General features: G+C 45.1%; 1 long non-coding RNA gene across 1 annotated transcript; it reads right to left on the bottom strand.

Annotated features, from left to right (window-relative positions):
- Nucleotides 1-327: 327 nt before the first annotated feature.
- On the bottom strand, nt 328-16,210 carry LOC139257099 (uncharacterized). Its single transcript, XR_011592221.1, has 2 exons — nt 15,724-16,210; nt 328-1,619 (listed from the first exon to the last, which is right to left on the bottom strand). It is a non-coding gene; the product is annotated as an uncharacterized lncRNA (long non-coding RNA).
- Nucleotides 16,211-20,874: the final 4,664 nt, after the last annotated feature.

The raw sequence follows: 20,874 nt of genomic DNA, 5'->3' as shown, positions 1-20,874 counted from the left end.
ATCTAATGTATCAGTACTAATGGGTAAATCTCACAAAGGCTCCATTCCTGACACACAGCCTTACTTGACCTGAGCAATGATCAAAGAATCAGACACAAAGGTCAACACACCCAACTTACCGTGTAGCCAATTTCCAGGCCATTCGTTATTGACAGTCAAATGGACCGGCACAAAATTAAGTAGGTGGCAAAGGAATGGCAGCTGGATTTTAATGTGGATAAATATACAGTAATCAATATTGATGGTTGAAAGAGGAGGCATGTGTACATAATGGATTGGTGCCCATTGGCAAAAGGCCAAGTGGAAAAAAGAAAGATTCAGGTGCAATTATTAGCCATTCACTGAATGCATCCATTTATTGTGGGACTCTTATTAACAAGACCAGTGATGGATTGGGCTGGTTGATCAAATTATCGAAGTCGAGTCAGGCTGCAACTTGAAAATACATCTAGGTTTGGTCGACAGGAAACGAAGGAGACATTGACTCACTGGAAACATGAAGAGACGAGTCATGACCCCAGCTTTGGGGGTACGTATTATGAGTTAAAAGACAGGAGAAAGTAGGGTGGGAAAATATTTGACGTAAACGACTTTTCGCCCGGGCGTGACACCGCTACCGATTCCCGCAAAATTCGGCAGGAGTTCAGCGGCGGCGGTAACCGGTAGCACCCCGTCTGCTGCGTCGGCGAGGATGACATCATCCCCGTGCGCAGCAACCTGTTTTCCCTCCGGAGCGAAAATTTGGTAGCCCCTGAAGCTGCCACGGGTGATGCCAGTGACAGCTTCAGTGGGTGCGTACTGGGCTGATGGCCGCTCGCGAGGTGGATATTAAAGGGGAGGTGGGGAATGTAAAATAAAAATGGCCGATTTACCGGTCACGGCCTTCTCAGTCGTCGATCACGCGGGGTCCGTGCCACGATCTTGCAGCCCGGCACTCCGCTTGTGTGCCGGGATGCTGCCACGGCACTCCGCTCCCTGGTGGTCCGGGGATGACCCCGTTTCCCGCCCACAGAGTCGGCAGCCTGGCCCTCCCGTTTACTGAAGGGGAGGGCCCGGTATATGTGTCCCACTGCGTAGCGCTGCGCACTTCGCGGAGTCTGTCCGCCCCGCTCCCATCCCACTGAGCAAGTGAGTGCAATATTTTGCGCTCCACTTGCTCTCGGGAGCAGTAACCCGAATATAGGTCACGGGGCGGGACCTCCATGCCTGGCACAGGAACTCCTGCCTGGCGTATGCAATTTCAGGGCTAGGGCTTTTCACCCTGGAAGATAGTTTTTGAAGAGGTGATCTTACAGAAGTATGCAAAATTGTTACCGGCATAGAAAGGGTTAACCCTGAATATTACTTTAAATTAAACTGTGGGAGTAGAACTTGGGGACACGGGTTCAAACTATCAGAAAGTTTGTCTTCATACAAAGAGTGAACAACATGTGCAATAAACCTCCAGATAAAGTAGTGAAGGCAAAAACCCTGGAGCCATTTCAGAAACAATTGAATGCTACAATCGGGTTGGGAGGGGAATGCAGTGGTTGGTTTCCACGCCTGAAATTGCTCTGTTTTCCACTGCTCGGCCACCCACTTTTGTGCAGCATCCCAGAATCTCCAAATTAAGCTTGTTTCTGTGGAAGAAAAGAAGATTGGGAACATATTTGACTCAAATCTTTAACATGCTGCATGTTGAGGTTAGCACATTGTAAAGCAATGTTTAATCTGGACTATTACAAAAGCAAAATACTGCGGATGCTGGAATCTGGAATAAAAACAGAAAATCCTGAAATCTCAGCAGGCCAGGCAGCATCTGTGGAGAGAAAGCAGAGTTAATATTTCAGGTCGATGACCCGTCGTCACAACTGGAGAGTGTTCGGAAAGAACACATTCTTAAGAAGCACTGAAAGGGGGAGGGGAAGAAAGAACAAAAGGGAAGGTCTATGATAGGGTGGAAGGCAGGAGAGATTAGAGAGACAAAAGGGTAATGCCAGCCATTAGAAAAACATTCGTCAAGATAGGATGTGAATGGCAGACTAATGACCAGCTGCCATTAAAGACAAGGAGAAAAGAAGAAACAGGCTCGGGATGTGGCAGCGGTTACGCTCTGAAATTGTTGAACTCAATGTTGAGTCCAGAAGGCTGTAAAGTGCCTAACCGAAAGATGAGGTGCTGTTCCTCGAGCTTGCGTTGAGCTTCGCTGGAATAGTGCAAGAGACCAAGGACGGAGAGGTCAGAGTGGGAATGGAGTGGAGAATTGGAGTGGAGAATTAAAGTGACAGGCGACCGAAAGTGCAGGATCATATTTGCAGACTAAACGGAGGTGCTTTGCAAAGCGTTCACCCAATCTACGCTTGATCTCCCCAATGTAGAGGAGACTACATCATGAGCAGCAAATACAGTATACTAAATTGAAAGAAGTACAAGTAAATTGCTGTTTCACCTGAAAGGAGTATTTATGAACATGAAATAGTGCGTGTCGCTTTAAGTAGGGCTTGAATTGACATCAACACCGTGTTTACTCCCAAACAGCTGTTCGCTGTTAGGAGAGGGCGGTGGTTAAAGCGCTCGCCACCAAAATGCCATGTAGCCTCTTCAATGAGCGCTAACAGGCATTTTAAGTGGAAATCAGCTGTTTAACGAGCCTCCAGGCAGCTGTTCCTAGCATTGAGTTCAACTACTTTACCAAGATGATGTCTTGCACTAAACGCGGGGTAAACTAGTGTTTCAGCTTAAGATCCCATCTTGGCCACCACGGAAGCATTTTAACGCCTCAAGTATTCGGTGAAAATCTACCCCCATGTGTCTTATTATTGTACCGAAAATATACTTGTCTCCAAAGAATTACATTATAATTGCCATGGAATGAATTATCCATCGGAAACAAAATAGCCCATTATGTGAAGCCCATGACTGCATTGCCAATGATAAAGTACATTAGGAGTCAACTGAGTGACAGCTGGGTGACAGCCAATGTCTCTCTATTTCATTGAGAGATGGGCTAATACCACCTTCCGCCAGTATATCAGGTACAAGACAGTCGAACTGTCAAGACAAGATGCTACAAGTAGCAGCTAATGGCTATTAATTCATTTTTTGGCTGCCAGCATCAGCACATTGCCAAGGAATAATGTATTAAAGGCACAAAGAATAGACAGATTACAGACCCATTTCAATATACTGGGCTCTTTTTTTATTTTTATATGGACAGTGCACTTAAGGCAAAGTTAAGAGTTTTTGACTGAAAATATATATTTAGCTTTTCACTGCTGTATATATAAAAAAGGTTATCTTTTCAGGTTTGCTACATGGGTATTCTTAGATTGCTGAGGTTTCTCTTTGTGTTGACATATGAGTTTGCAGCTATTACCCTTGCAATTTCTGCTTGGGGGATGTGTCGCATTAGCATTTTCAACGTATCATTTGTACGACATTATGGGAAGATATAATATTTTTGATTTTTAGATTCATGAATCGCCAATATAGATTATAAAATGATATCATAAACTGTAAGATCAACAATTGAGTGGTTTACTGATTCAATTCAAAGGTTAAAGATCATCACTCACTTATTATTTATTCGGGGTAATTTTTCCAGGCCGGTTTCTGGACAGTGACTTTGGAGCACATAATGAGACTGTATTACTGGGATGCACAGGCTCAATGTAGTATTCCAGTACTACTCTAAAGTTGAAGTTCACATCTTTGGGTAAAACTCTGCCCTCAGCATGAGCCTTGCCCATCAAAACAGGGCACAAAGAAGTCATGTGACCTGGCCTGCAGAAGCAGACTTTTCAAGATTAGAAGAAAGGTCATTGTTTTCAGGAAGCGGGGTTGCACATTTATGTTCCCTTTGCTACATTTTAAATTCTGCTGAGCAGTCCTCCATTCATACATATTTGTGTTCCTCTCCCCCGGCAATACTTCCTTTCATTATTATTGGATGCTTCTGCCTTTGATGTGGTAACAAATGGGTAAGGATGGGTTTCTTTTAGGGGTTCTGAATGCACTGTGTAATTGAGAGGTGGACAGGTCCGTGAGGTGCCAGCAAATGCTGGTACACCAACCTCGGAGGCATTTTGACCATACCTGTCGCTACCTGCAGGACTTGCATTTCTACACCTCCCCATTCTTTTTCTACATAGCAACAATCACACATTACAAGATCATTCATTAGTGGCAGTGCAACCACATTGCATTAAGCATGAAGAGCTGATCTCACTTGCACTCGCAAGATCAATTCAAGTAAATATTCTGAATGCGCTCCCTAGACACATCGGCCTCGGCACAGGGAGCATAGTTGATGTACGGGCAAGGTATCCAGCATGATCCAACAGCCTTTAAAGGATAAATTTAAAGGGATGTGGCCCTTAAAGGTCAGTGGCCTCATAGGGGAGGGGGCAAAATATGCTCACAACATCGCAAAAAACTAAAAATAACATCTAAGTACTTGTCAGCCTTTCCAAAGGATGTACGAAAGGAAATAAGTGGCAGGTCAAAAGCAAATGAATGCATGTGAAGACACAAAACAGAGTCTGTGGACAAGTGGCAGGGCATTGCAGTACCCGATCCTAGCAAAGTAGATAGGAGGTGGGTTCAAGAAAGGCTGTTTGACGCTCCCACAAAACCAGTATGCCATACTTGGTAGGAGGTGGCATCCCGGCTCAACACTGTGTGCAATACGGTGTGGGACCCTAACTATTTACAATCTATATTAACGACTTGGAAGAGGTGACTGAGTGTAACGCAGCCACATTTGCTGATGACACAAAGATGGGAGGAAGGGCAATGTGTGAGGAGGGCATAAAGAGGCTGCAGGAGGACATAGAGAGGCTAAGTGAGTGGGCAAAAATTTGGCAGATAGAGTATAATGTTGGAAAGTGTGAGGTCATGCACTTTGGCAGAAAAAAATCAAAGAGAAAGTTGTTATTTAAATGGAGAAAGAGTGCAAAGTGCTGCAGTACAACGGGATCTGGGGGTACTTGTGCATGAAACACAAAAGGATAGTAGTCAGGTACAGCAAGTGATCAGGAAGGCCAATGGAATCTTGGCCTTTATTGCAAAGGGGATGGAGTATAAAAGCAGGGAAGCCTTGCTACAGCTGTACAGTACGTAAACCCGGGAGTAATGGCTGGGCTTGTTCCCGTGGTTCTCTCGCATGCACTGTAATAAAGAACGTTATTGGAAAGCATCGGTTAATTAAAGCATTCGGCCGCTGTACACTGAAGAGCACATATACCTATCGGTTCTATGGAACCATTGTAGCTGTGTCAGCTGCAGCTCAGTAAGTAACACGCTCGTCTGAGTCAGAAGGTTGTGGCTTCAACACTTGAGCACAAAAATCTAGGCTATGCTGTGCAGTGCTGAGAGAGTGATGCACGGTCGGAGGTGCCATATTTCAGAGGAAACGTTAAACCATAGCCCCGTTTGTTCTCTGAAGTGGGCGTAAGATATCCCATGACACTATTTTGAAGAAGAGCAGGGGAGTTATCTCCGGTGTCCTGGCCAATATTTATCCCTCAATCAACAGAACAAAAACAGATTATCTGGTCATTGTCACATTGCTGTTTGTGGGAGCTTGCTGTGTGCAAATTGGCTGCCGCGATTCCCACATTACAACATTGACAACACTCCAAAAGTACTTAATTGGCTGTAAAGTGCTTTGAGATGTCTGATGTTCGTGAAAGGCGTGATAGAAATGCAAGTCTGTCTGTCTTTCTTTCTTGTATCTAGGGTTGTTATATTTCACCATTCACTGCAACTCACTAAGAGGAGATTAATGCAATAGTTAGGAAGGACATTAGCTTGGATGGTGTGGAATCTATATGGATAGAGCTGTAGAAAACCAAAGGGCAAAAAACGTCAGTGGGAGTTGTGTACAGACCTCCAAACATGAGTAGTGAAATTGGGGAGGGCAACAAACAGGAAATTAGGGGTGCATGCAATAAAGGTGCAGCAGTTATCATGGGTGACTTTAAATGCATATAGATTGGGCTAACCAAACTGGAAGCAATACGGTGGAGGAGGGTTTCCTGGAGTGCACAAGGGATGGTTTTCTAGACCAATATGTCGAGGATCCAACTAGGGGGGAGGCCATCTTAGACTGGGTGTTGTGGAATGAGAGAGGATTAATGAGCAATCTCATTGTGCGAGGCCCCTTGGGGAAGCATGACCATAATATGGTGGAATTCTACATTAGGATGGAGAAGGAAACAGTTAATTCAGAGACCATGGTCCAGAACTTAAAGAAGGGTAACTTTGAAGGTATGAGGCATGAATTGGCTAGGATAGATTGGCGAATGATACTTAAGGGGTTGACAGTGGATGGGCAATGGCAGACATTTAGAGACCGCATGGATGAACTACAACAATTGTACATTCCTGTCTGGCGTAAAAATAAAAAAGGGAAGGTGGCTCAACCGTGACTATCAAGGGAAATCAGGGATAGTATTAAAGCCAAGGAAGTGGCATACAAATTGGCCAGAAATAACAGCGAACCCAGGGACTGGGAGAAATTTAGAACTCAGCAGAAGAGGACAAAGGTTTTGATTAGGGCAGGGAAAATAGAGTATGAGAGGAAGCTTGCAGGGAACATTAAAATGGACTGCAAAAGCTTCTATAGATATATAAAGAGAAAAAGGTTAGTAAAGACAAACGTAGGTCCCCTGCAGTCAGAATCAGGGGAAATCATAACGGGGAACAAAGAAGTGGCAGACCAATTGAACAAGTACTTTGGTTCGGTATTCACTAAGGAGGAAACAAACAACCTTCCGGATATAAAAGGGGTCAGAGGGTCTAGTAAGAAGGAGGAACTGAGGGAAATCCTTATTAGTCGGGAAATTGTGTTGGGGAAATTGATGGGATTAAAGGCCGATAAATCCCCAGAGCCTGATGGCCTCCATCCCAGGGTACTTAAGGAGGTGGCCTTGGAAATAGTGGATGCATTGACAGTCATTTTCCAACATTCCATTGACTCTGGATCAGTTCCTATCGAGTGGAGGGTAGCCAATGTAACCCCACTTTTTAAAAAAGGAGGGAGAGAGAAAACAGGGAATGAAAGACCGGTCAGCCTGACATCAGTAGTGGGTAAAATGATGGAATCAATTATTAAGGATGTCATAGCAGCGCATTTGGAAAGAGGTGACATGATAGGTCCAAGTCAGCATGGATTTGTGAAAGAGAAATCATGCTTGACAAATCTTCTGGAATTTTTTGAGGATGTTTCCAGTAGAGTGGACAAGGGAGAACCAATTGATGTGGTGTATTTGGACTTTCAGCAGGATTTCGACAAGGTCCCACACAAGAGATTAATGTGCAAAGTTAAAGCACATGGGATTGGGGGTAGTGTGCTGACGTGGATTCAGAACTGGTTGTCAGACAGGAAGCAAAGAGTAGGAGTAAATGGGTACTTTTCAGAATGGAAGGCATTGACTAGTGGGGTACTGCAAGGTTCTGTACTGGGGCCCCAGCTGTTTATATTGTACATTAATGATTTAGACGAGGGGATTAAATTTAGTATCTCCAAATTTGCGGATGACACTAAGTTGGGTGGCAGTGTGAGCTGCGAAGAGGATGCTATGAGGCTGCAGAGTGACTTGGATAGGTTAGGTGAGTGGGCAAATGCATGGCAGATGAAGTATAATGTGGATAAATGTGAGGTTATCCACTTTGGTGGTTAAAACAGAGAGACAGACTAATATCTGAATGGTGACAGATTAGGAAAAGGAGAGGTGCAACAAGACCTGGGTGTCATGGTACATCAGTCATTGAAGGTTGACATGCAGATACAGCAGGCGGTTAAGAAAGCAAATGGCATGTTGGCATTCATTGCGAGGGGATTTGAGTACAGGGGCAGGGAGGTGTTACTACAAAGTTGTACAGGGCCTTGGTGAGGCCACACCTGGAGTATTGTGTTCAGTTTTGGTCTCCTAACTTGAGGAAGGACATTCTTGCTATTGAGGGAGTGCAGCGAAGGTGCACCAGACTGATTCCCGGGATGGCGGGACTGACATATCAAGAAAGACTGGATCAACTGGGCTTGTATTCACTGGAGTTCAGAAGAATGAGAGGGGACCTCATAGAAACGTTTAAAATTCTGACGGGTTTAGACAGGTTATATGGAGGAAGAATGTTCCCAATGTTGGGGAAGTCCAGAACCAGGGGTCACAGTCTAAGGATAAGGGGTAAGCCATTTAGGACCGAGATGAGGAGAAGCTTCTTCACCCAGAGAGTGGTGAACCTGGGGAATTCTCTACCACAGAAAGTTGTTGAGGCCAATTTACTAAATATATTCAAAAAGGAGTTAGATGTAGTCCTTACTACTCGGGGGATCAAGGGGTATGGCGAGAAAGCAGGAATGGGGTACTGAAGTTGCATGTTCAGCCATGAACTCATTGAATGGCGGTGCAGGCTCGAAGGGCCGAATGGCCTACTCCTGCACCTATTTTCTATGTTTCTATATTTCTACAGGGTATTGGTGAGGCCATACCTAGAATATTGTGTGCAGTTTTGGTTTCCATATTGAAGAAAGGATATACTTGCTGTGGAGGCAGTTCAGAGAATGTTCACTAGCTTGATCCCGGAGATGAGGGGGTTGACTTATGAGGAAAGGTTGAGTAGGTTGGGCCTCTACCCATTGGAATTCAGAAGAATGAGAAGTGATTTTATAGAAACGTATAAGATATAACACAAAAACCATGCCAAAAATTACTGGTCACGGGAATGTGGGAAGGGAGGACCTTGAGACAATCACTATCACTCGGGGGTAGTGCTGGACAGGCTAATGGAACTCAAGGTAGACAAGTCCCCTGGTCCTGATGAAATGCATCCCAGGGTATTAAAAGAGATGGCGGAAGTTATAGCAGATGCATTTGTTATAATCTACCAAAATTCTCTGAACTCTGGGGAGGTGCCATCGGATTGGAAAGAAGCTAATGTAACGCCTCTGTTTAAAAAAGGGGGCAGACAAAAGGCAGGTAACTATAGGCCGGTTAGTTTAACATCTGTAGTGGGGAAAATGCTTGAAGCTATCATTAAGGAAGAAATAGCGGGACATCTAGATAGGAATAGTGCAATCAAGCAGACGCAGCATGGATTCATGAAGGGGAAATCATGTTTAACTAATTTACTGAAATTCTTTGAGGATATAACGAGCATGGTGGATAGAGGTGTACCGATGGATGTGGTGTATTTAGATTTCCAAAAGGCATTCGATAAGGTGCCACACAAAAGGTTACTGCAGAAGATAAAGGTACGCGGAGTCAGAGGAAATGTATTAGCATGGATCGAGAATTGGCTGGCTAACAGAAAGCAGAGAGTCGGGATAAATGGGTCCTTTTCGGGTTGGAAATCGGTGGTTAGTGGTGTGCCACAGGGATCAGTGCTGGGACCACAACTGTTTACAATATACATAAATGACCTGAAAGAGGGGACAGAGTGTAGTGTAACAAAATTTTCAGATGATACAAAGATTAGTGGGAAAGCGGGTTGTCTAGAGGACACAGAGAGGCTGCAAAGAAATTTGGAAAGGTTAAGCGAATGGGCTAAGGTTTGCCAGATGGAATACAATTTCGGAAAATGTGAGGTCATCCACCTTGGAAAATAAAACAGTAAAAGGGAATATTATTTGAATGGGGAGAAATTACAACATGCTGCAGTGCAGAGGGACCTGGGGGTCCTTGTGCATGAATCCCAAAAAGTTAGTTTGCAGCTGCAGCAGGTAATCAGGAAGGCAAATGGAATGTTGGCCTTCATTGCGAGAGGGATGGAGTACAAAAGCAGGGAGGTCCTGCTGCAACTGCACAGGGTATTGGTGAGGCCACACCTGGAGTACTGTGTGCAGTTTTGGTCACCTTACTTAAGGAAGGATATACTAGCTTAGAAGCGGGTACAGAGACGATTCACTAGGCTGATTCAGGTGATGAGGGGGTTACCTTATGATGATAGATTGAGTAGACTGGGTCTTTACTCGTTGGAGTTCAGAAGGATGAGGGGTGATCTTATAGAAACATTTAAAATAATGAAGGGGACAGACAGGATGGAGGCAGAGAGGTTGTTTCCACTGGTCGGGGAGACTAGAACTAGGGGGCACAGCCTCAAAATACGGGGGAGCCAATTTAAAACTGAGTTGAGAAGGAATTTCTTCTCCCAGAGGGTTGTGAATCTGTGGAATTCTCTGCCCAAGGAAGCAGTTGAGGCTAGCTCATTGAATATATTCAAATCACAGATCGATAGATTTTTAACCAATAAGGAAATTAAGGGTTATGGGGAGCGGGCGGGTAAGTGGAGCTGAGTCCACGGCCAGATCAGCCGTGATCTTGTTGGGTGGCGGAGCAGGCTCGAGGGGCTAGATGGCCTACTCCTGTTCCTAATTCTTATGTTCTTATTAATGTTGGGGAGGTCCAGAGCCGGAGGTCACAGTCTAAGGATGGGGGGTGGGCCATTTGGGACCGAGATGAGGAGAGGCTTCTTCACCCAGGGAGTGGTGGGCCTGTGGGATTCTCTGCCACGGAGATTCGTTGAGGCCAATTCACTAGATGTATTCAGGAGGGAGTTAGATGTAGTCCTTACTACTAGGGGTATCAAGGGGTATGGCGAGAAAGCATGTTCAGCCATGAACTCATTGAATGGCGGTGCAGGCTCGAAGGGCCGAATGGCCTACTCCTGCACCTATTTTCTATGTTTCTATGTTTCTAATATGAGGGGGCTTGACAAGGTGGATGCAGAGAGGATGTTTCCACTGGTGAGGGAGACTAGAACTCGAGGGCATGATCTTACAATAAGAACTGAGATGAGGAGAAATTTCTTCTCTCAGAGGGTTGTGAATCTGTGGAATTCGTTGCCTCAGAGAGCTGTGGAAGCTGGGACATTAAATAAATTTAAGACAGAAATAAACAGTTTTTTAAACGATAAGGGGATAAGGGATTATGTGGTGCGGGCAGGGAAGTAGAGCTGAGTCCATGATCGGATCAGCCATGATCTTATTGAATGGTGGAGCAGGCTCGAGGGGCCTTATGGCCTACTCCTGCTCCTATTTCTTATGTTCTTTTATTCTTATGTTGAATACCTGAAGCACCACAGAAGGAGATGGGACACATAATGCAAGAGAAGAGAGCCAAACTGGAAAAGGGGCTTGGAAAGGACAAGCCCTTGAGTCCCTTGTCGGAGGTGATCCTGGACATCATTGCAAGTGAGAGCTTGATGGGAACAGAGGAGATGAAACTGTAGTCCTTCCTAGGAGCTAGTCCCATCCTGTATCCTGCCCTTCTTCTCCCCCTTCAGGCTCACTGCCAAACGGTCATGCACAAACCCACATAAACACCACACGCAGTATAATGAAAGGCAAGCACTGTTTGAAGACGTCTTACAGCCAGCACACTAACATCTGTTCCTTTTCTTTGTCAGTGTTGACCTCAAATAACAGCCTAGCAACACTGCCAGTGATCCAGAATGAGACATTACCACAGAGTACTCCATGTACCTCTGACCAACATTGTCACACATCAGCACACGCTCCAATCTCATCCGTCCCCTCGTGTCTATCCTGTGCTTGTGCAATCGATGCAGATCAGCACAGAATTGACCCACATATGTGAGGCACTTCGAGATGGTTCTTGTGAGACGCAATAGCGTGCTAGACAAATGCAAGTCTTTCTTTTCCCCCGCGCCCCTTTAAAATAAGAATTCACGGAGGTTGTCACAACATTCTCTGGTCAGGGGAGTGGCTCTTTTAGGCACATGTTACTCCAATGCTACCAGCACAATTTGTACAGAGATGCGAAAGGAGAGAGCACAGTTATACAGCTTCAATACATGGGTGTGGGGGCAGGGGGTGAATGAGCTCTATTCATGCGTGCTCAGATACATGGATGGAATGCAATTTATTGGCTTCCTGTATACCGGCAGTGTTTTCGACTGATTGAAAAGATGCTGATGGCTGATGGAGACAGTCATCTCTTTTCAATTAGTAGACACTGGGATGATGATGCAGGAAGTTGGCCAAGAGTTTTTTTTGTAAAAGCCGGTGACACAAAGCAAAACGACTCTGAGGCAACCTTAACCCTTGGGTCAGCTTTTACATTGGGATTGGCAGCAGCAGTGTTATACTGCACTTGCACTGCTCGCACAATGAACATCTCAGTTTGGTACTGACTACAATCGATTATGGAATAAGCAGACAGCTTAGAGCAGCATCGTGTGATATTCACACAAGCAGATGAAAGGTTGTTTGTGGCATTATTATGCAAATTCGTAGCGAAGCAATGTGCTGTGAGTTAGAGAAATCCCGTGTCTAAGTACATTATGATATTAATACCGTTTTATTTATTCTATGCCATTGAGTGTGCATGTACACTGGATAAGGATTAGGATACTTACAGGGGATTAGCTGTTCACTATGTAATATGTCGTACATTACAAGATAGAATTCGCAGAAGGCACAGATTTTGTTCCATCCCAAACCAGCCGTCTGAGGCTAAGAAATCGGGCAGGGGTCGTTTCAGTGCTTCCCCACTGAATTCATGCAAAACATTAATGTTTAAGAATGTGCAAGAGCTTGATTTTAATTGTAATGGTGTGCAAATTAAACATAAAAGTAGCCTTGGAGTGACATCCCGTCCTCGCTGGCAGGATCATCCAGTGTGCTGAACCGGCCCACATATAGTGGGCGGAAAAGATCAGAATATATTGGCCTTCAAGGAAGTGACCTCTTAAAGGAAGTTTGAGTTATTTTTGGTGGCTGCAATAAGAATGGGGTATTCATTGCACTTAATGCTTCTCTCTGCTTGAGTTTTTTTGGAGGTGGAAGAAGAGGACATAAGAAGGGATGTGAGGGAGGTTTATTCACACCAGTGGCGGACAGCCACACCTGCCATTATGTGTGTAGCCATGTTGACAGATTGAGCACAACCACCTGCGGATGTCTGAGAACTGCCTTCACAATTTCAGCTTCACCAGGGCAGCAGTAACAGAGTTGTGTCCTCAGCTGCATTTGCTCTCCGCCATAGGGAAAAACACTGCCGGTGGAAAAGAAAAACTTACATTTATATAGCGCCTTTCATGACCACCAGACATCTCAAAGTGCTTTACAGCCAATGAAGTGTAGTCACTGTTGTAATGTAGGAAATGCAGCAGTCAAATTGCACAGCAAACTCCCACAAACAGCAATGTGATAATGACCAGATAATCTGTTTTTTTTTTGTTATGTTACATAAGAACATAAGAAATAGGAACAGGAGTAGGCCATACAGCCCCTTGAGCCTGCGCCGCCATTTAATAAGTTCATAACTGATCCGATCATGGACTCAGGTCCACTTCCTTGCCTGCTCCCCATAACTCTTTATTCCCTTATCGGTTAAGAAACTACCTGTCTTAAATTTATTCAATGATCCAGCTTCCACAGTTCTCTGAGGCAGCGAATTCCACAGATTTACAATTCCTCCTCATCTCAGTTTTAAATGGGCGGCCCCTTATTCTAAGATTATGCCCCCTAGTTCTAGTCTCCCCTATCAGTGGAAACATCCTCTCTGCATTCATCTTGTCAAGCCCCCTCATAATCTTATACGTTTCGATAAGATCACCTCTCAGTCTTCTGAATTCCAATGAGTAGAAGTCCAACCTATTCAACCGTTCTTCATAAGTCAACCCCCTCATCTCCGGAATCAAGCTAGTGAACCTTCTCTGAACTGCCTCCAAAGCAAGAATATTCTTTCTTAAATATGGAAACCAAAACTGCACGCAGTATTCCAGGTGTGGCCTCACCAATATCCTGTATAACTGTAGCAAGACTTCCCTGCTTTTATACTCCATCCCCTTTGCAATAAAGGCCAAGATTCCATTGGCCTTCCTGATCATTTGCTATATGTGCATACTATCCTTTTGTGTTTCATGCACCAGGACCCCCAGGTCCCGCTGTCCTGCAGAACTTTGCAATCTTTCTCCATTTAAATAATAACTTGCTCTTCGATTTTTTTACTGCCAAAGTGCATAACCTCACACTTTCCAACATTATACATCTGCCAAATTTTTGCCCACTCACTTAGCCTGTCTATGTCCTTTTGCAGATTTTTTGTGCCTTCTCACACATTCCTTTCCCACTCATCTTTGTATCATCAGCAAACATGGCTACATTAAACTCGGTCCCTTCATCCAAGGCGTTAACATAGATTTTAAATAGTTGGGGTCCCCACTAGTTACTGATTGCCAATGTTGATTGAAGGTTAAATATTGACCAGGACACCAGGGATAGCTCCCCTCCTGCCCTTCTTCGAAATAGTGCCATGGGATCATTTATGTCCACTTGAGAGAGCAGATGGGGCCTCGGTTTAACATCTCATCTGAAAGACAGTGCATCCGACTGTGCAGCACTCCCTTAGCACTGCACTGGAATGTCAGCCTAGATTTTTTTTTGTGTTCAGGTCTCTGGAGTGGGAATTGGACCCACAACCTTCTGACTCAGAGGTGAGAGCGCTACCCACTGAGCCACAGCTGCCACTGAAGTCAAAATGACCGACATATTGAACTGATGGCTCCGATATTTACGGGGAAGTGGGGAGGGCGTGGGGATGGAGAAGCCCGACCGAAGTTAACGGTAGGACTTCATTATAATATTTTTCTTCTGTTTCCTGCCCGCCAGCTGGCCAAATTGACAGGCTGGGAGGGAAAACTAGCAGCAGGAAGCAACTGGGGACAGTCCCCAGCAATAGGGAGGTGAGTAGACTGTAGATCGGGCCTTTGGGGGAGGGGTGGGGGTACATCACTGATCACGACGGGGGAGAGGCAATGATTGGTAATAGTCACATTACAACCGGGACTGCACACCAAAGGTACTTCATTGGCTGTAAAGCGCTTTGGGACGACCGGTGGTTGTGAAAGGCGCTATATAAATGCAAGTCAGTCATTCATTCAGTCATTCATTCAGTCAGTCGGTGAGTCAGTCTTTCTTTCTTTCTTCCTTTCTTTCTTCATTCCTGCTGGCTCACAGGGAGTGCTATAAAAGGCACTGACCTTCTGGAGCCAGCAGCAAAATTTAAATCAGGCTCCCAATTGCACTGTTAAAACATATTAAAAGTCAACGGCGCACATCATACATTAATAAATTATAAAAATTAAAATTGTGGTGTATTCTATATGTGGAAACATAAAATCCCTGCATTCCAAACATCAAACTCTCCCAGTTAGCTCAGGTATAATGCAAGTCATATTTGATGCAAAGGTTCTGCTACATTAGCTCCCCAAGGTATGGTTCAAGGCAAACAGAGGCACATAGCATGTGGCCACTTAAAGATTTTGGAGGGAAGTATTACACTGAGTTTTTGGTAACTGTGAAGGCCAGCATAAGTTTGTCTCAAGTGATTAAGACAGGCACGATTTGCTGCTGGAATCAATAGTGGGAGAGACGACAGCAAAGGTAGTTAGCTTTTATACTAAGTTTCTGAGTTAATATTGAAGTATTGCACTGTTTCTCCTACTGCTGCTCAGTGGTGGAGGGTCAGGTTTCCAGGTGCAGGCTCCCTTTAAACATCTCTATTTCAAGAATGATATTGGGGCTTCAATTATGAGCACAGACTGTATAAACACGGCATATATTCTGTTGACTGTAGAAGATTGAGAGGTGATCTGATCGAGGTATTTAAAATGTTATAAGGATTTGATAGGGTAGAAATGGGGTAACTATTTCTTCAGGTGGGGGAATAAGTGAATACAGAGGCCGAAATTCAGCCTCCCAAAAAGGCCACTTACCGCCAGAAAGTGCTGGCCAGGCGGCGGAACCCAATGGCCGCCACGATCGAAATTCACCTCGGGGATTTTTCTAGCGGTCCCCACTTCCGCCCCGCTGCTCCGACCGTCCTAAGTGTGTCATCAAAGGGCGCACCGCCTATCTCCCACATCTCCATCACACCTCCCGCAAAATTAGGTAAAAAAGATCATACATCCACCGCGCGATGCGTCCGACAGCTTTTTCTGTCGGTGCGCCTTGTTTTCTGTGTGTGAGACTTGGGTTGCGCAGTGGCCATTAAAGATGAGGGCCCACTGCCATGGCCGCCACGTATTTTTTTTGCCGGCCAACTTCCCAACCGGCTGGACCATTATGCCCCTGGGTTCGGCCGGGCCGCCAACAGGCAGCCTGGCACCCCTGCTTGGATGCAAGACCTCTGGCCCGGTCAAAACCCTCCCTGGTGGCCCAGTGGACCGGAAGTTTCTGAATGCCGAAGGCTCTCCCCTTTAAGTGAAGGGAAGAGTGTGGTGACGCACATGCTCACTGACGTCATCTCCGCTCCGCTGCTGAGTGACAGCGGCGGAGACTCTGTCCCGCCTCCACTTCCGCCCCTCACCAATACTTACTGCCCCACGTCCGCCCCCATTATGACTGTCTTCTGGTCTGCTCCAAAAAAATTGCCAAAGAGCTGAAAATCGATCAAGAGTACACCTCGTCTGACGCAGCAGTGAAAACACTTTGAAAACAGTAGGTGCACCAGGTTTCCGGCGAGGGTGAATTACTATCCCACAATCTTAAAATTAGAGCCAGGCCATTCAGGAGGGAACTCAGGAAGCACTTTTTCAGACAAAGGGTGGCCGAAATCTAGAATTCTCTCCTCCAATGGTTTGTGGATGCTGCGTCAATTGGAACTTTCAAGACTGAGATAGATAGATTTTGTTGGGTATCAAGGTATTTGGAGCAAAAGTGGATGAAAGGAATTGAGGGACAGACCCACCATGATCTAATTGAATGGCAGAGTAGCATCGAAGGGTTGAATGGCCTACTCCAGTTCCTAATGATCCTGTTCCTTAGTCTAGTAAAACCCATTACGACAGGCTCTATGTGTTCTCACAGTGTTTTGGGGTTAACATGGTCTATATTGTTTACAAAGATTCCCTGTGAATAGATCAGTTTCCTGTCATGCAGTTAACGACACCGTGAGTTTAGAATATGAATCATAAGGTGTGCATTGGAGAAATGCCTTAATTTGCCGTGGGCAATCTGGTGAGCTCATTAAGCCACTTCTGGCACTGTATGGCAGTTCGTGGGGTGGTGAAGGTTGCACTCACTGTCTCTGTCACCTCCCTCCATCGTGTCTGGATCATCCTCTTAGGGGTTCCTGCCCTCAGTCCCCAAGAGTCCTTCTCTTCTGGATCTTTTTTCTGCAAGAAGAACATCCACCAAATTATTTCTAAATCTGGGAGCCTTTCTCGCTGCTCGCCACCCAACCCTGCCTGGCGCATTGCTGCGCTTCTCTGCTGCCCCTGGCAAAGAATTGTGCCAACCCTCAATCAATTAAAGCTTTTTAAATCCAGCCCTGTAACTTGAAAAAGACATCGTACCAGCCCTGCTCACTCTCTGTGAAGTGTTTGGCTCTCTCAAAGTCTCAATGGTCATCTCGCCAACCCAATACTGTTACCTTCCCATTTTTCAATTCCCAGTGCCATGCTCCTCCATTACAATGCCGGGACTTTCTGCTGCCAACCTGCTGGCCTGTCCACCCTGCTTCCCCATCACCTCCTGTGTTGGCCCAAAGCCTCTTCTCTAATCTTTGTTGTTATATGCGCAATAAGAACATAAGAACATAAGAAATAGGAACAAGAGTAGGCCATTTGGCCCCCCGAGCCTGCTCCGCCATTCAATAAGATCATGGCTGATCTGATCATGGACTCAGCTCCACTTCCCTGCCCAATCCCCATAACCCTTTATTCCCTTATCGCTCAAAATTCTGTCTATCTCCGCCTTAAATATATTCAATGACCCAGCCTCCACAGATCTCTGGGGCAGAGAATTCCATAGATTTACAACCCTCTGAGAGAATAAATTTCTCCTCATCTCTTAAATGGGCAGCCCCTTATTCTGAGACTATGTCCCCTAGCACTTTCAGAACTTGTTGCCTGTGAATAGTCAAGGAACAGAGAGCAGACCTGGGGGCCACAGGGGAACTAAGGGGTTGCACATATTCCCAGCACTTGCTAAAGCCAGCAGCCAGATTTAAAAGAAGAAACATAACTTCCTGGCTGTTGGCCTTCACAAATCTTGGCAGGTTTTTCTTAAGGTTGCAGACAGTTGTGCTCAGATCATGCCTTCTGAATTGTACTGTATTCGCATTGAGAGTATGGCTTAGAATTATGCTCAGTCATGAAGCAAATTATTCAGTAATCATCAGTAATCTCTATAATGCCAGCCTTCGAAGCCACAAAAAGGGCATTTTATCGGGAGAGGTGTTTAGAAGGGGAATTTTCTACTTCGATGCTCCCAGACCAAAGTTCGGCCCATCAGACAAGCCCAGCATCTCAGCCCGTGATTCTCAGCCCATTCACTTCAAATGGAGCTTATAAGAGGTCACTCATGGACAACCAAGTGTGATGGTAGTGGTGAAATCATCTTGAATCTCTTCAGTAACATTAAAAAAATTAGATACATCCAAAAATGTGATGGCCAAGCTGTTATAGCACACATGGACCTGAATGCTCTTTGACTGAAGGAAAGAGTTGCAACTAACCATAATACTAATCTATAATAATAGGAAGACATCAATTCAAGTGATAGCAGAACACTTACCATCGGATTGTCCCCCTTTTATATGCCCATCGGGATAAAGGATATTATAGTTGGGAAACCGTGGCTACTTCTCGGTATCAATATCAACATCCAAGTTGGTTACTCGGCAAAGCTTCTGCTACTTTGCCCCAACAATTTACCTTGGCTACCACCTCAGAAGAACATTCCATGCTGCACAGGATTGGTATTTTTCCCTTCTCCACACCAGCCATGTGACCTCCTTTAGCGAGAGTGGCAATTATTGCAGAATTAAGAGTACTGTAGTTTCTGGTGTAGGTTTGTGCCCTAAGAATTGAGTTGAGACTGTCCAAACTCATTTCAAATAGGTCCCTCATAGCCAATAAATAGAGAAGCCTTTCATCCTCTCAGTCTGGGCTGGATTTGAAAACATGTGCCAAAAGGTCAAAGGACATTGACTAACCCACCACATGCCCGATTTCGAGCAAAATCACTCAAGTCACTAATGATTCTGCATCAGGTCCTGAGGCAGCAGCCAAGGATAATTACTAACACATATTTGGCAATTTTTGAAAGCTTTCATGAATTTTTCACAGCTACTTAATGATATATTAAAAAGTTCCAGAAAGAAGTTTGATATGTGGAAATATGGAGGTGTATAAAATTGAAACTGAAAGCCTTCATGGTAGAAGGATGATTGAAATTGAAAGAGATGTTCCTGCAGTGATTTAACATTGAGTGTAATGAAACCATTGACACTATTGATCTAAATTCAGGGTTATTGGCGAAGATGAAAGCTGTGTAGACACAGTAACTTATTTATGCAGTAGAATCCCTCTTTGTTGGTCTTTGGAGACTGTTCATAAAAATATAAAGCAGGTTACCAACAGCACGATGATACAGAGTAACTTTCCTTCAATACATATATTATGCCACACAGTGTGAAGTCACTGATTTGATCTCAGAATTTGCCGTCTGAAGTAAATACCTCAACTCAACCATGTAGTCAGGGGAGCCATCAAGTACAATTTAGGCATCTCCAAGGTAGGGAGGGATAAACAATCAGATGATAGATCATCTCAGGACGCTATCATGTGCTGCCAAGTTACCAGCTCAAGTGACATTGACTATATATGGTGCATGCAACATGTATAATACGGCAATCCTGAAACAATCGTGTTTCTTAATATTCATCTGTGAGATGTGGCGAGTATGGACCATTTAGCATAGTATTTGATTGGATGAATGAAGATTTAGCTTGCTCAGTTGGCAGCATGCCTCTGAATGAAAAGATTGTGGCTTTGTGCCTCACTCAGCACTTGATGAATCTAGCTTGAGACTTCAGTGCAGTATTAAGGGGGTGCTGTTCCATGGTTGAGCTAAACCAAAGTCCTGATCTGCTGGTTTAGGGAACATTAAAGATCCCATGGTGTTGTGTATGAAATGATACAGTGAATTCCGTACTGTGAGCCAGTGACTAGGTGTAACCTGGTCAGCCTTTAATGGCTTCCAGAAGTGAAGATACAAAGGTAAAGTTCAGGTTATAGACCGGGCCCAGCACGAGTGTACCTATGACCCTAGGACCTCCGGTGGTAGTGCCCCCTGGTGGTGGGCAGCTCCTTATATACATTACACATAGAACTATTTAGGGAAGAGCAGAAAGGGGCCTGCTAAATTCCTCCTAAAGAAACACAGAGTCACCGATTGTTCAATTCATTTTGTTTGCGAAATCTTCTGGGCTGCAAATAAGTATGGTGCTGCCTACTTTATAAGATTATATTCAACCCCAATCTGTAATCTTATAACCCAACATATCCCTCACTCCTCCATCAGCATCAAGCCAAATGAAGCCTGGTTCAATAAGGAGTGTTGAAGAGCATGCTGGGACCAGCACTAGGTAGAACACAGGACGACATGCATGCTAAACAGAGGAAGCAGCATGCTATGGACAGAGCGAAGTGATCCCACAGGGCTACTAGGGATGGGCATTAAATGCCAGCTTTGCCAGCACTGCTCATGTACAGAGAATGAATTTTAAAAATCAGTTACTGCATTTCAAAGTAATTCATAAGGGGAGAAATTTCCGTTGTTTGCGCTAACGGGGGGGAGAGGGGGGAGGGGGGCTAACAATTTCTCGCCTGAAGCGCGGAGCCGTTGCCGCTTCCCGCGAAATTCCGTGGGAGTTTGCCGAGGCGCCCTGGAGGATGAAATTCGGTAGCGCCCCATGAGGTTGTCGCTAGCGATAAGAGCACCAGCTTCACAGGACGCAAACCCGGCCGCATTCCGCTCACGGGGCAAAAATTAAAGGGGAGGTGTGGTGCCGACATTTTGAAAAATGGCCCGGACTTTCGCTGAAGATTTTGCTGCCCAGCACTCCCCATATACCGAGC

Source organism: Pristiophorus japonicus, chromosome 3 (genome assembly GCF_044704955.1).
Source record: "Pristiophorus japonicus isolate sPriJap1 chromosome 3, sPriJap1.hap1, whole genome shotgun sequence".
NCBI lineage: Eukaryota > Metazoa > Chordata > Chondrichthyes > Pristiophoridae > Pristiophorus > Pristiophorus japonicus.
Note: the sequence above shows the minus strand (reverse complement) of the source record. Positions and strands in the feature narration are given on the sequence as shown.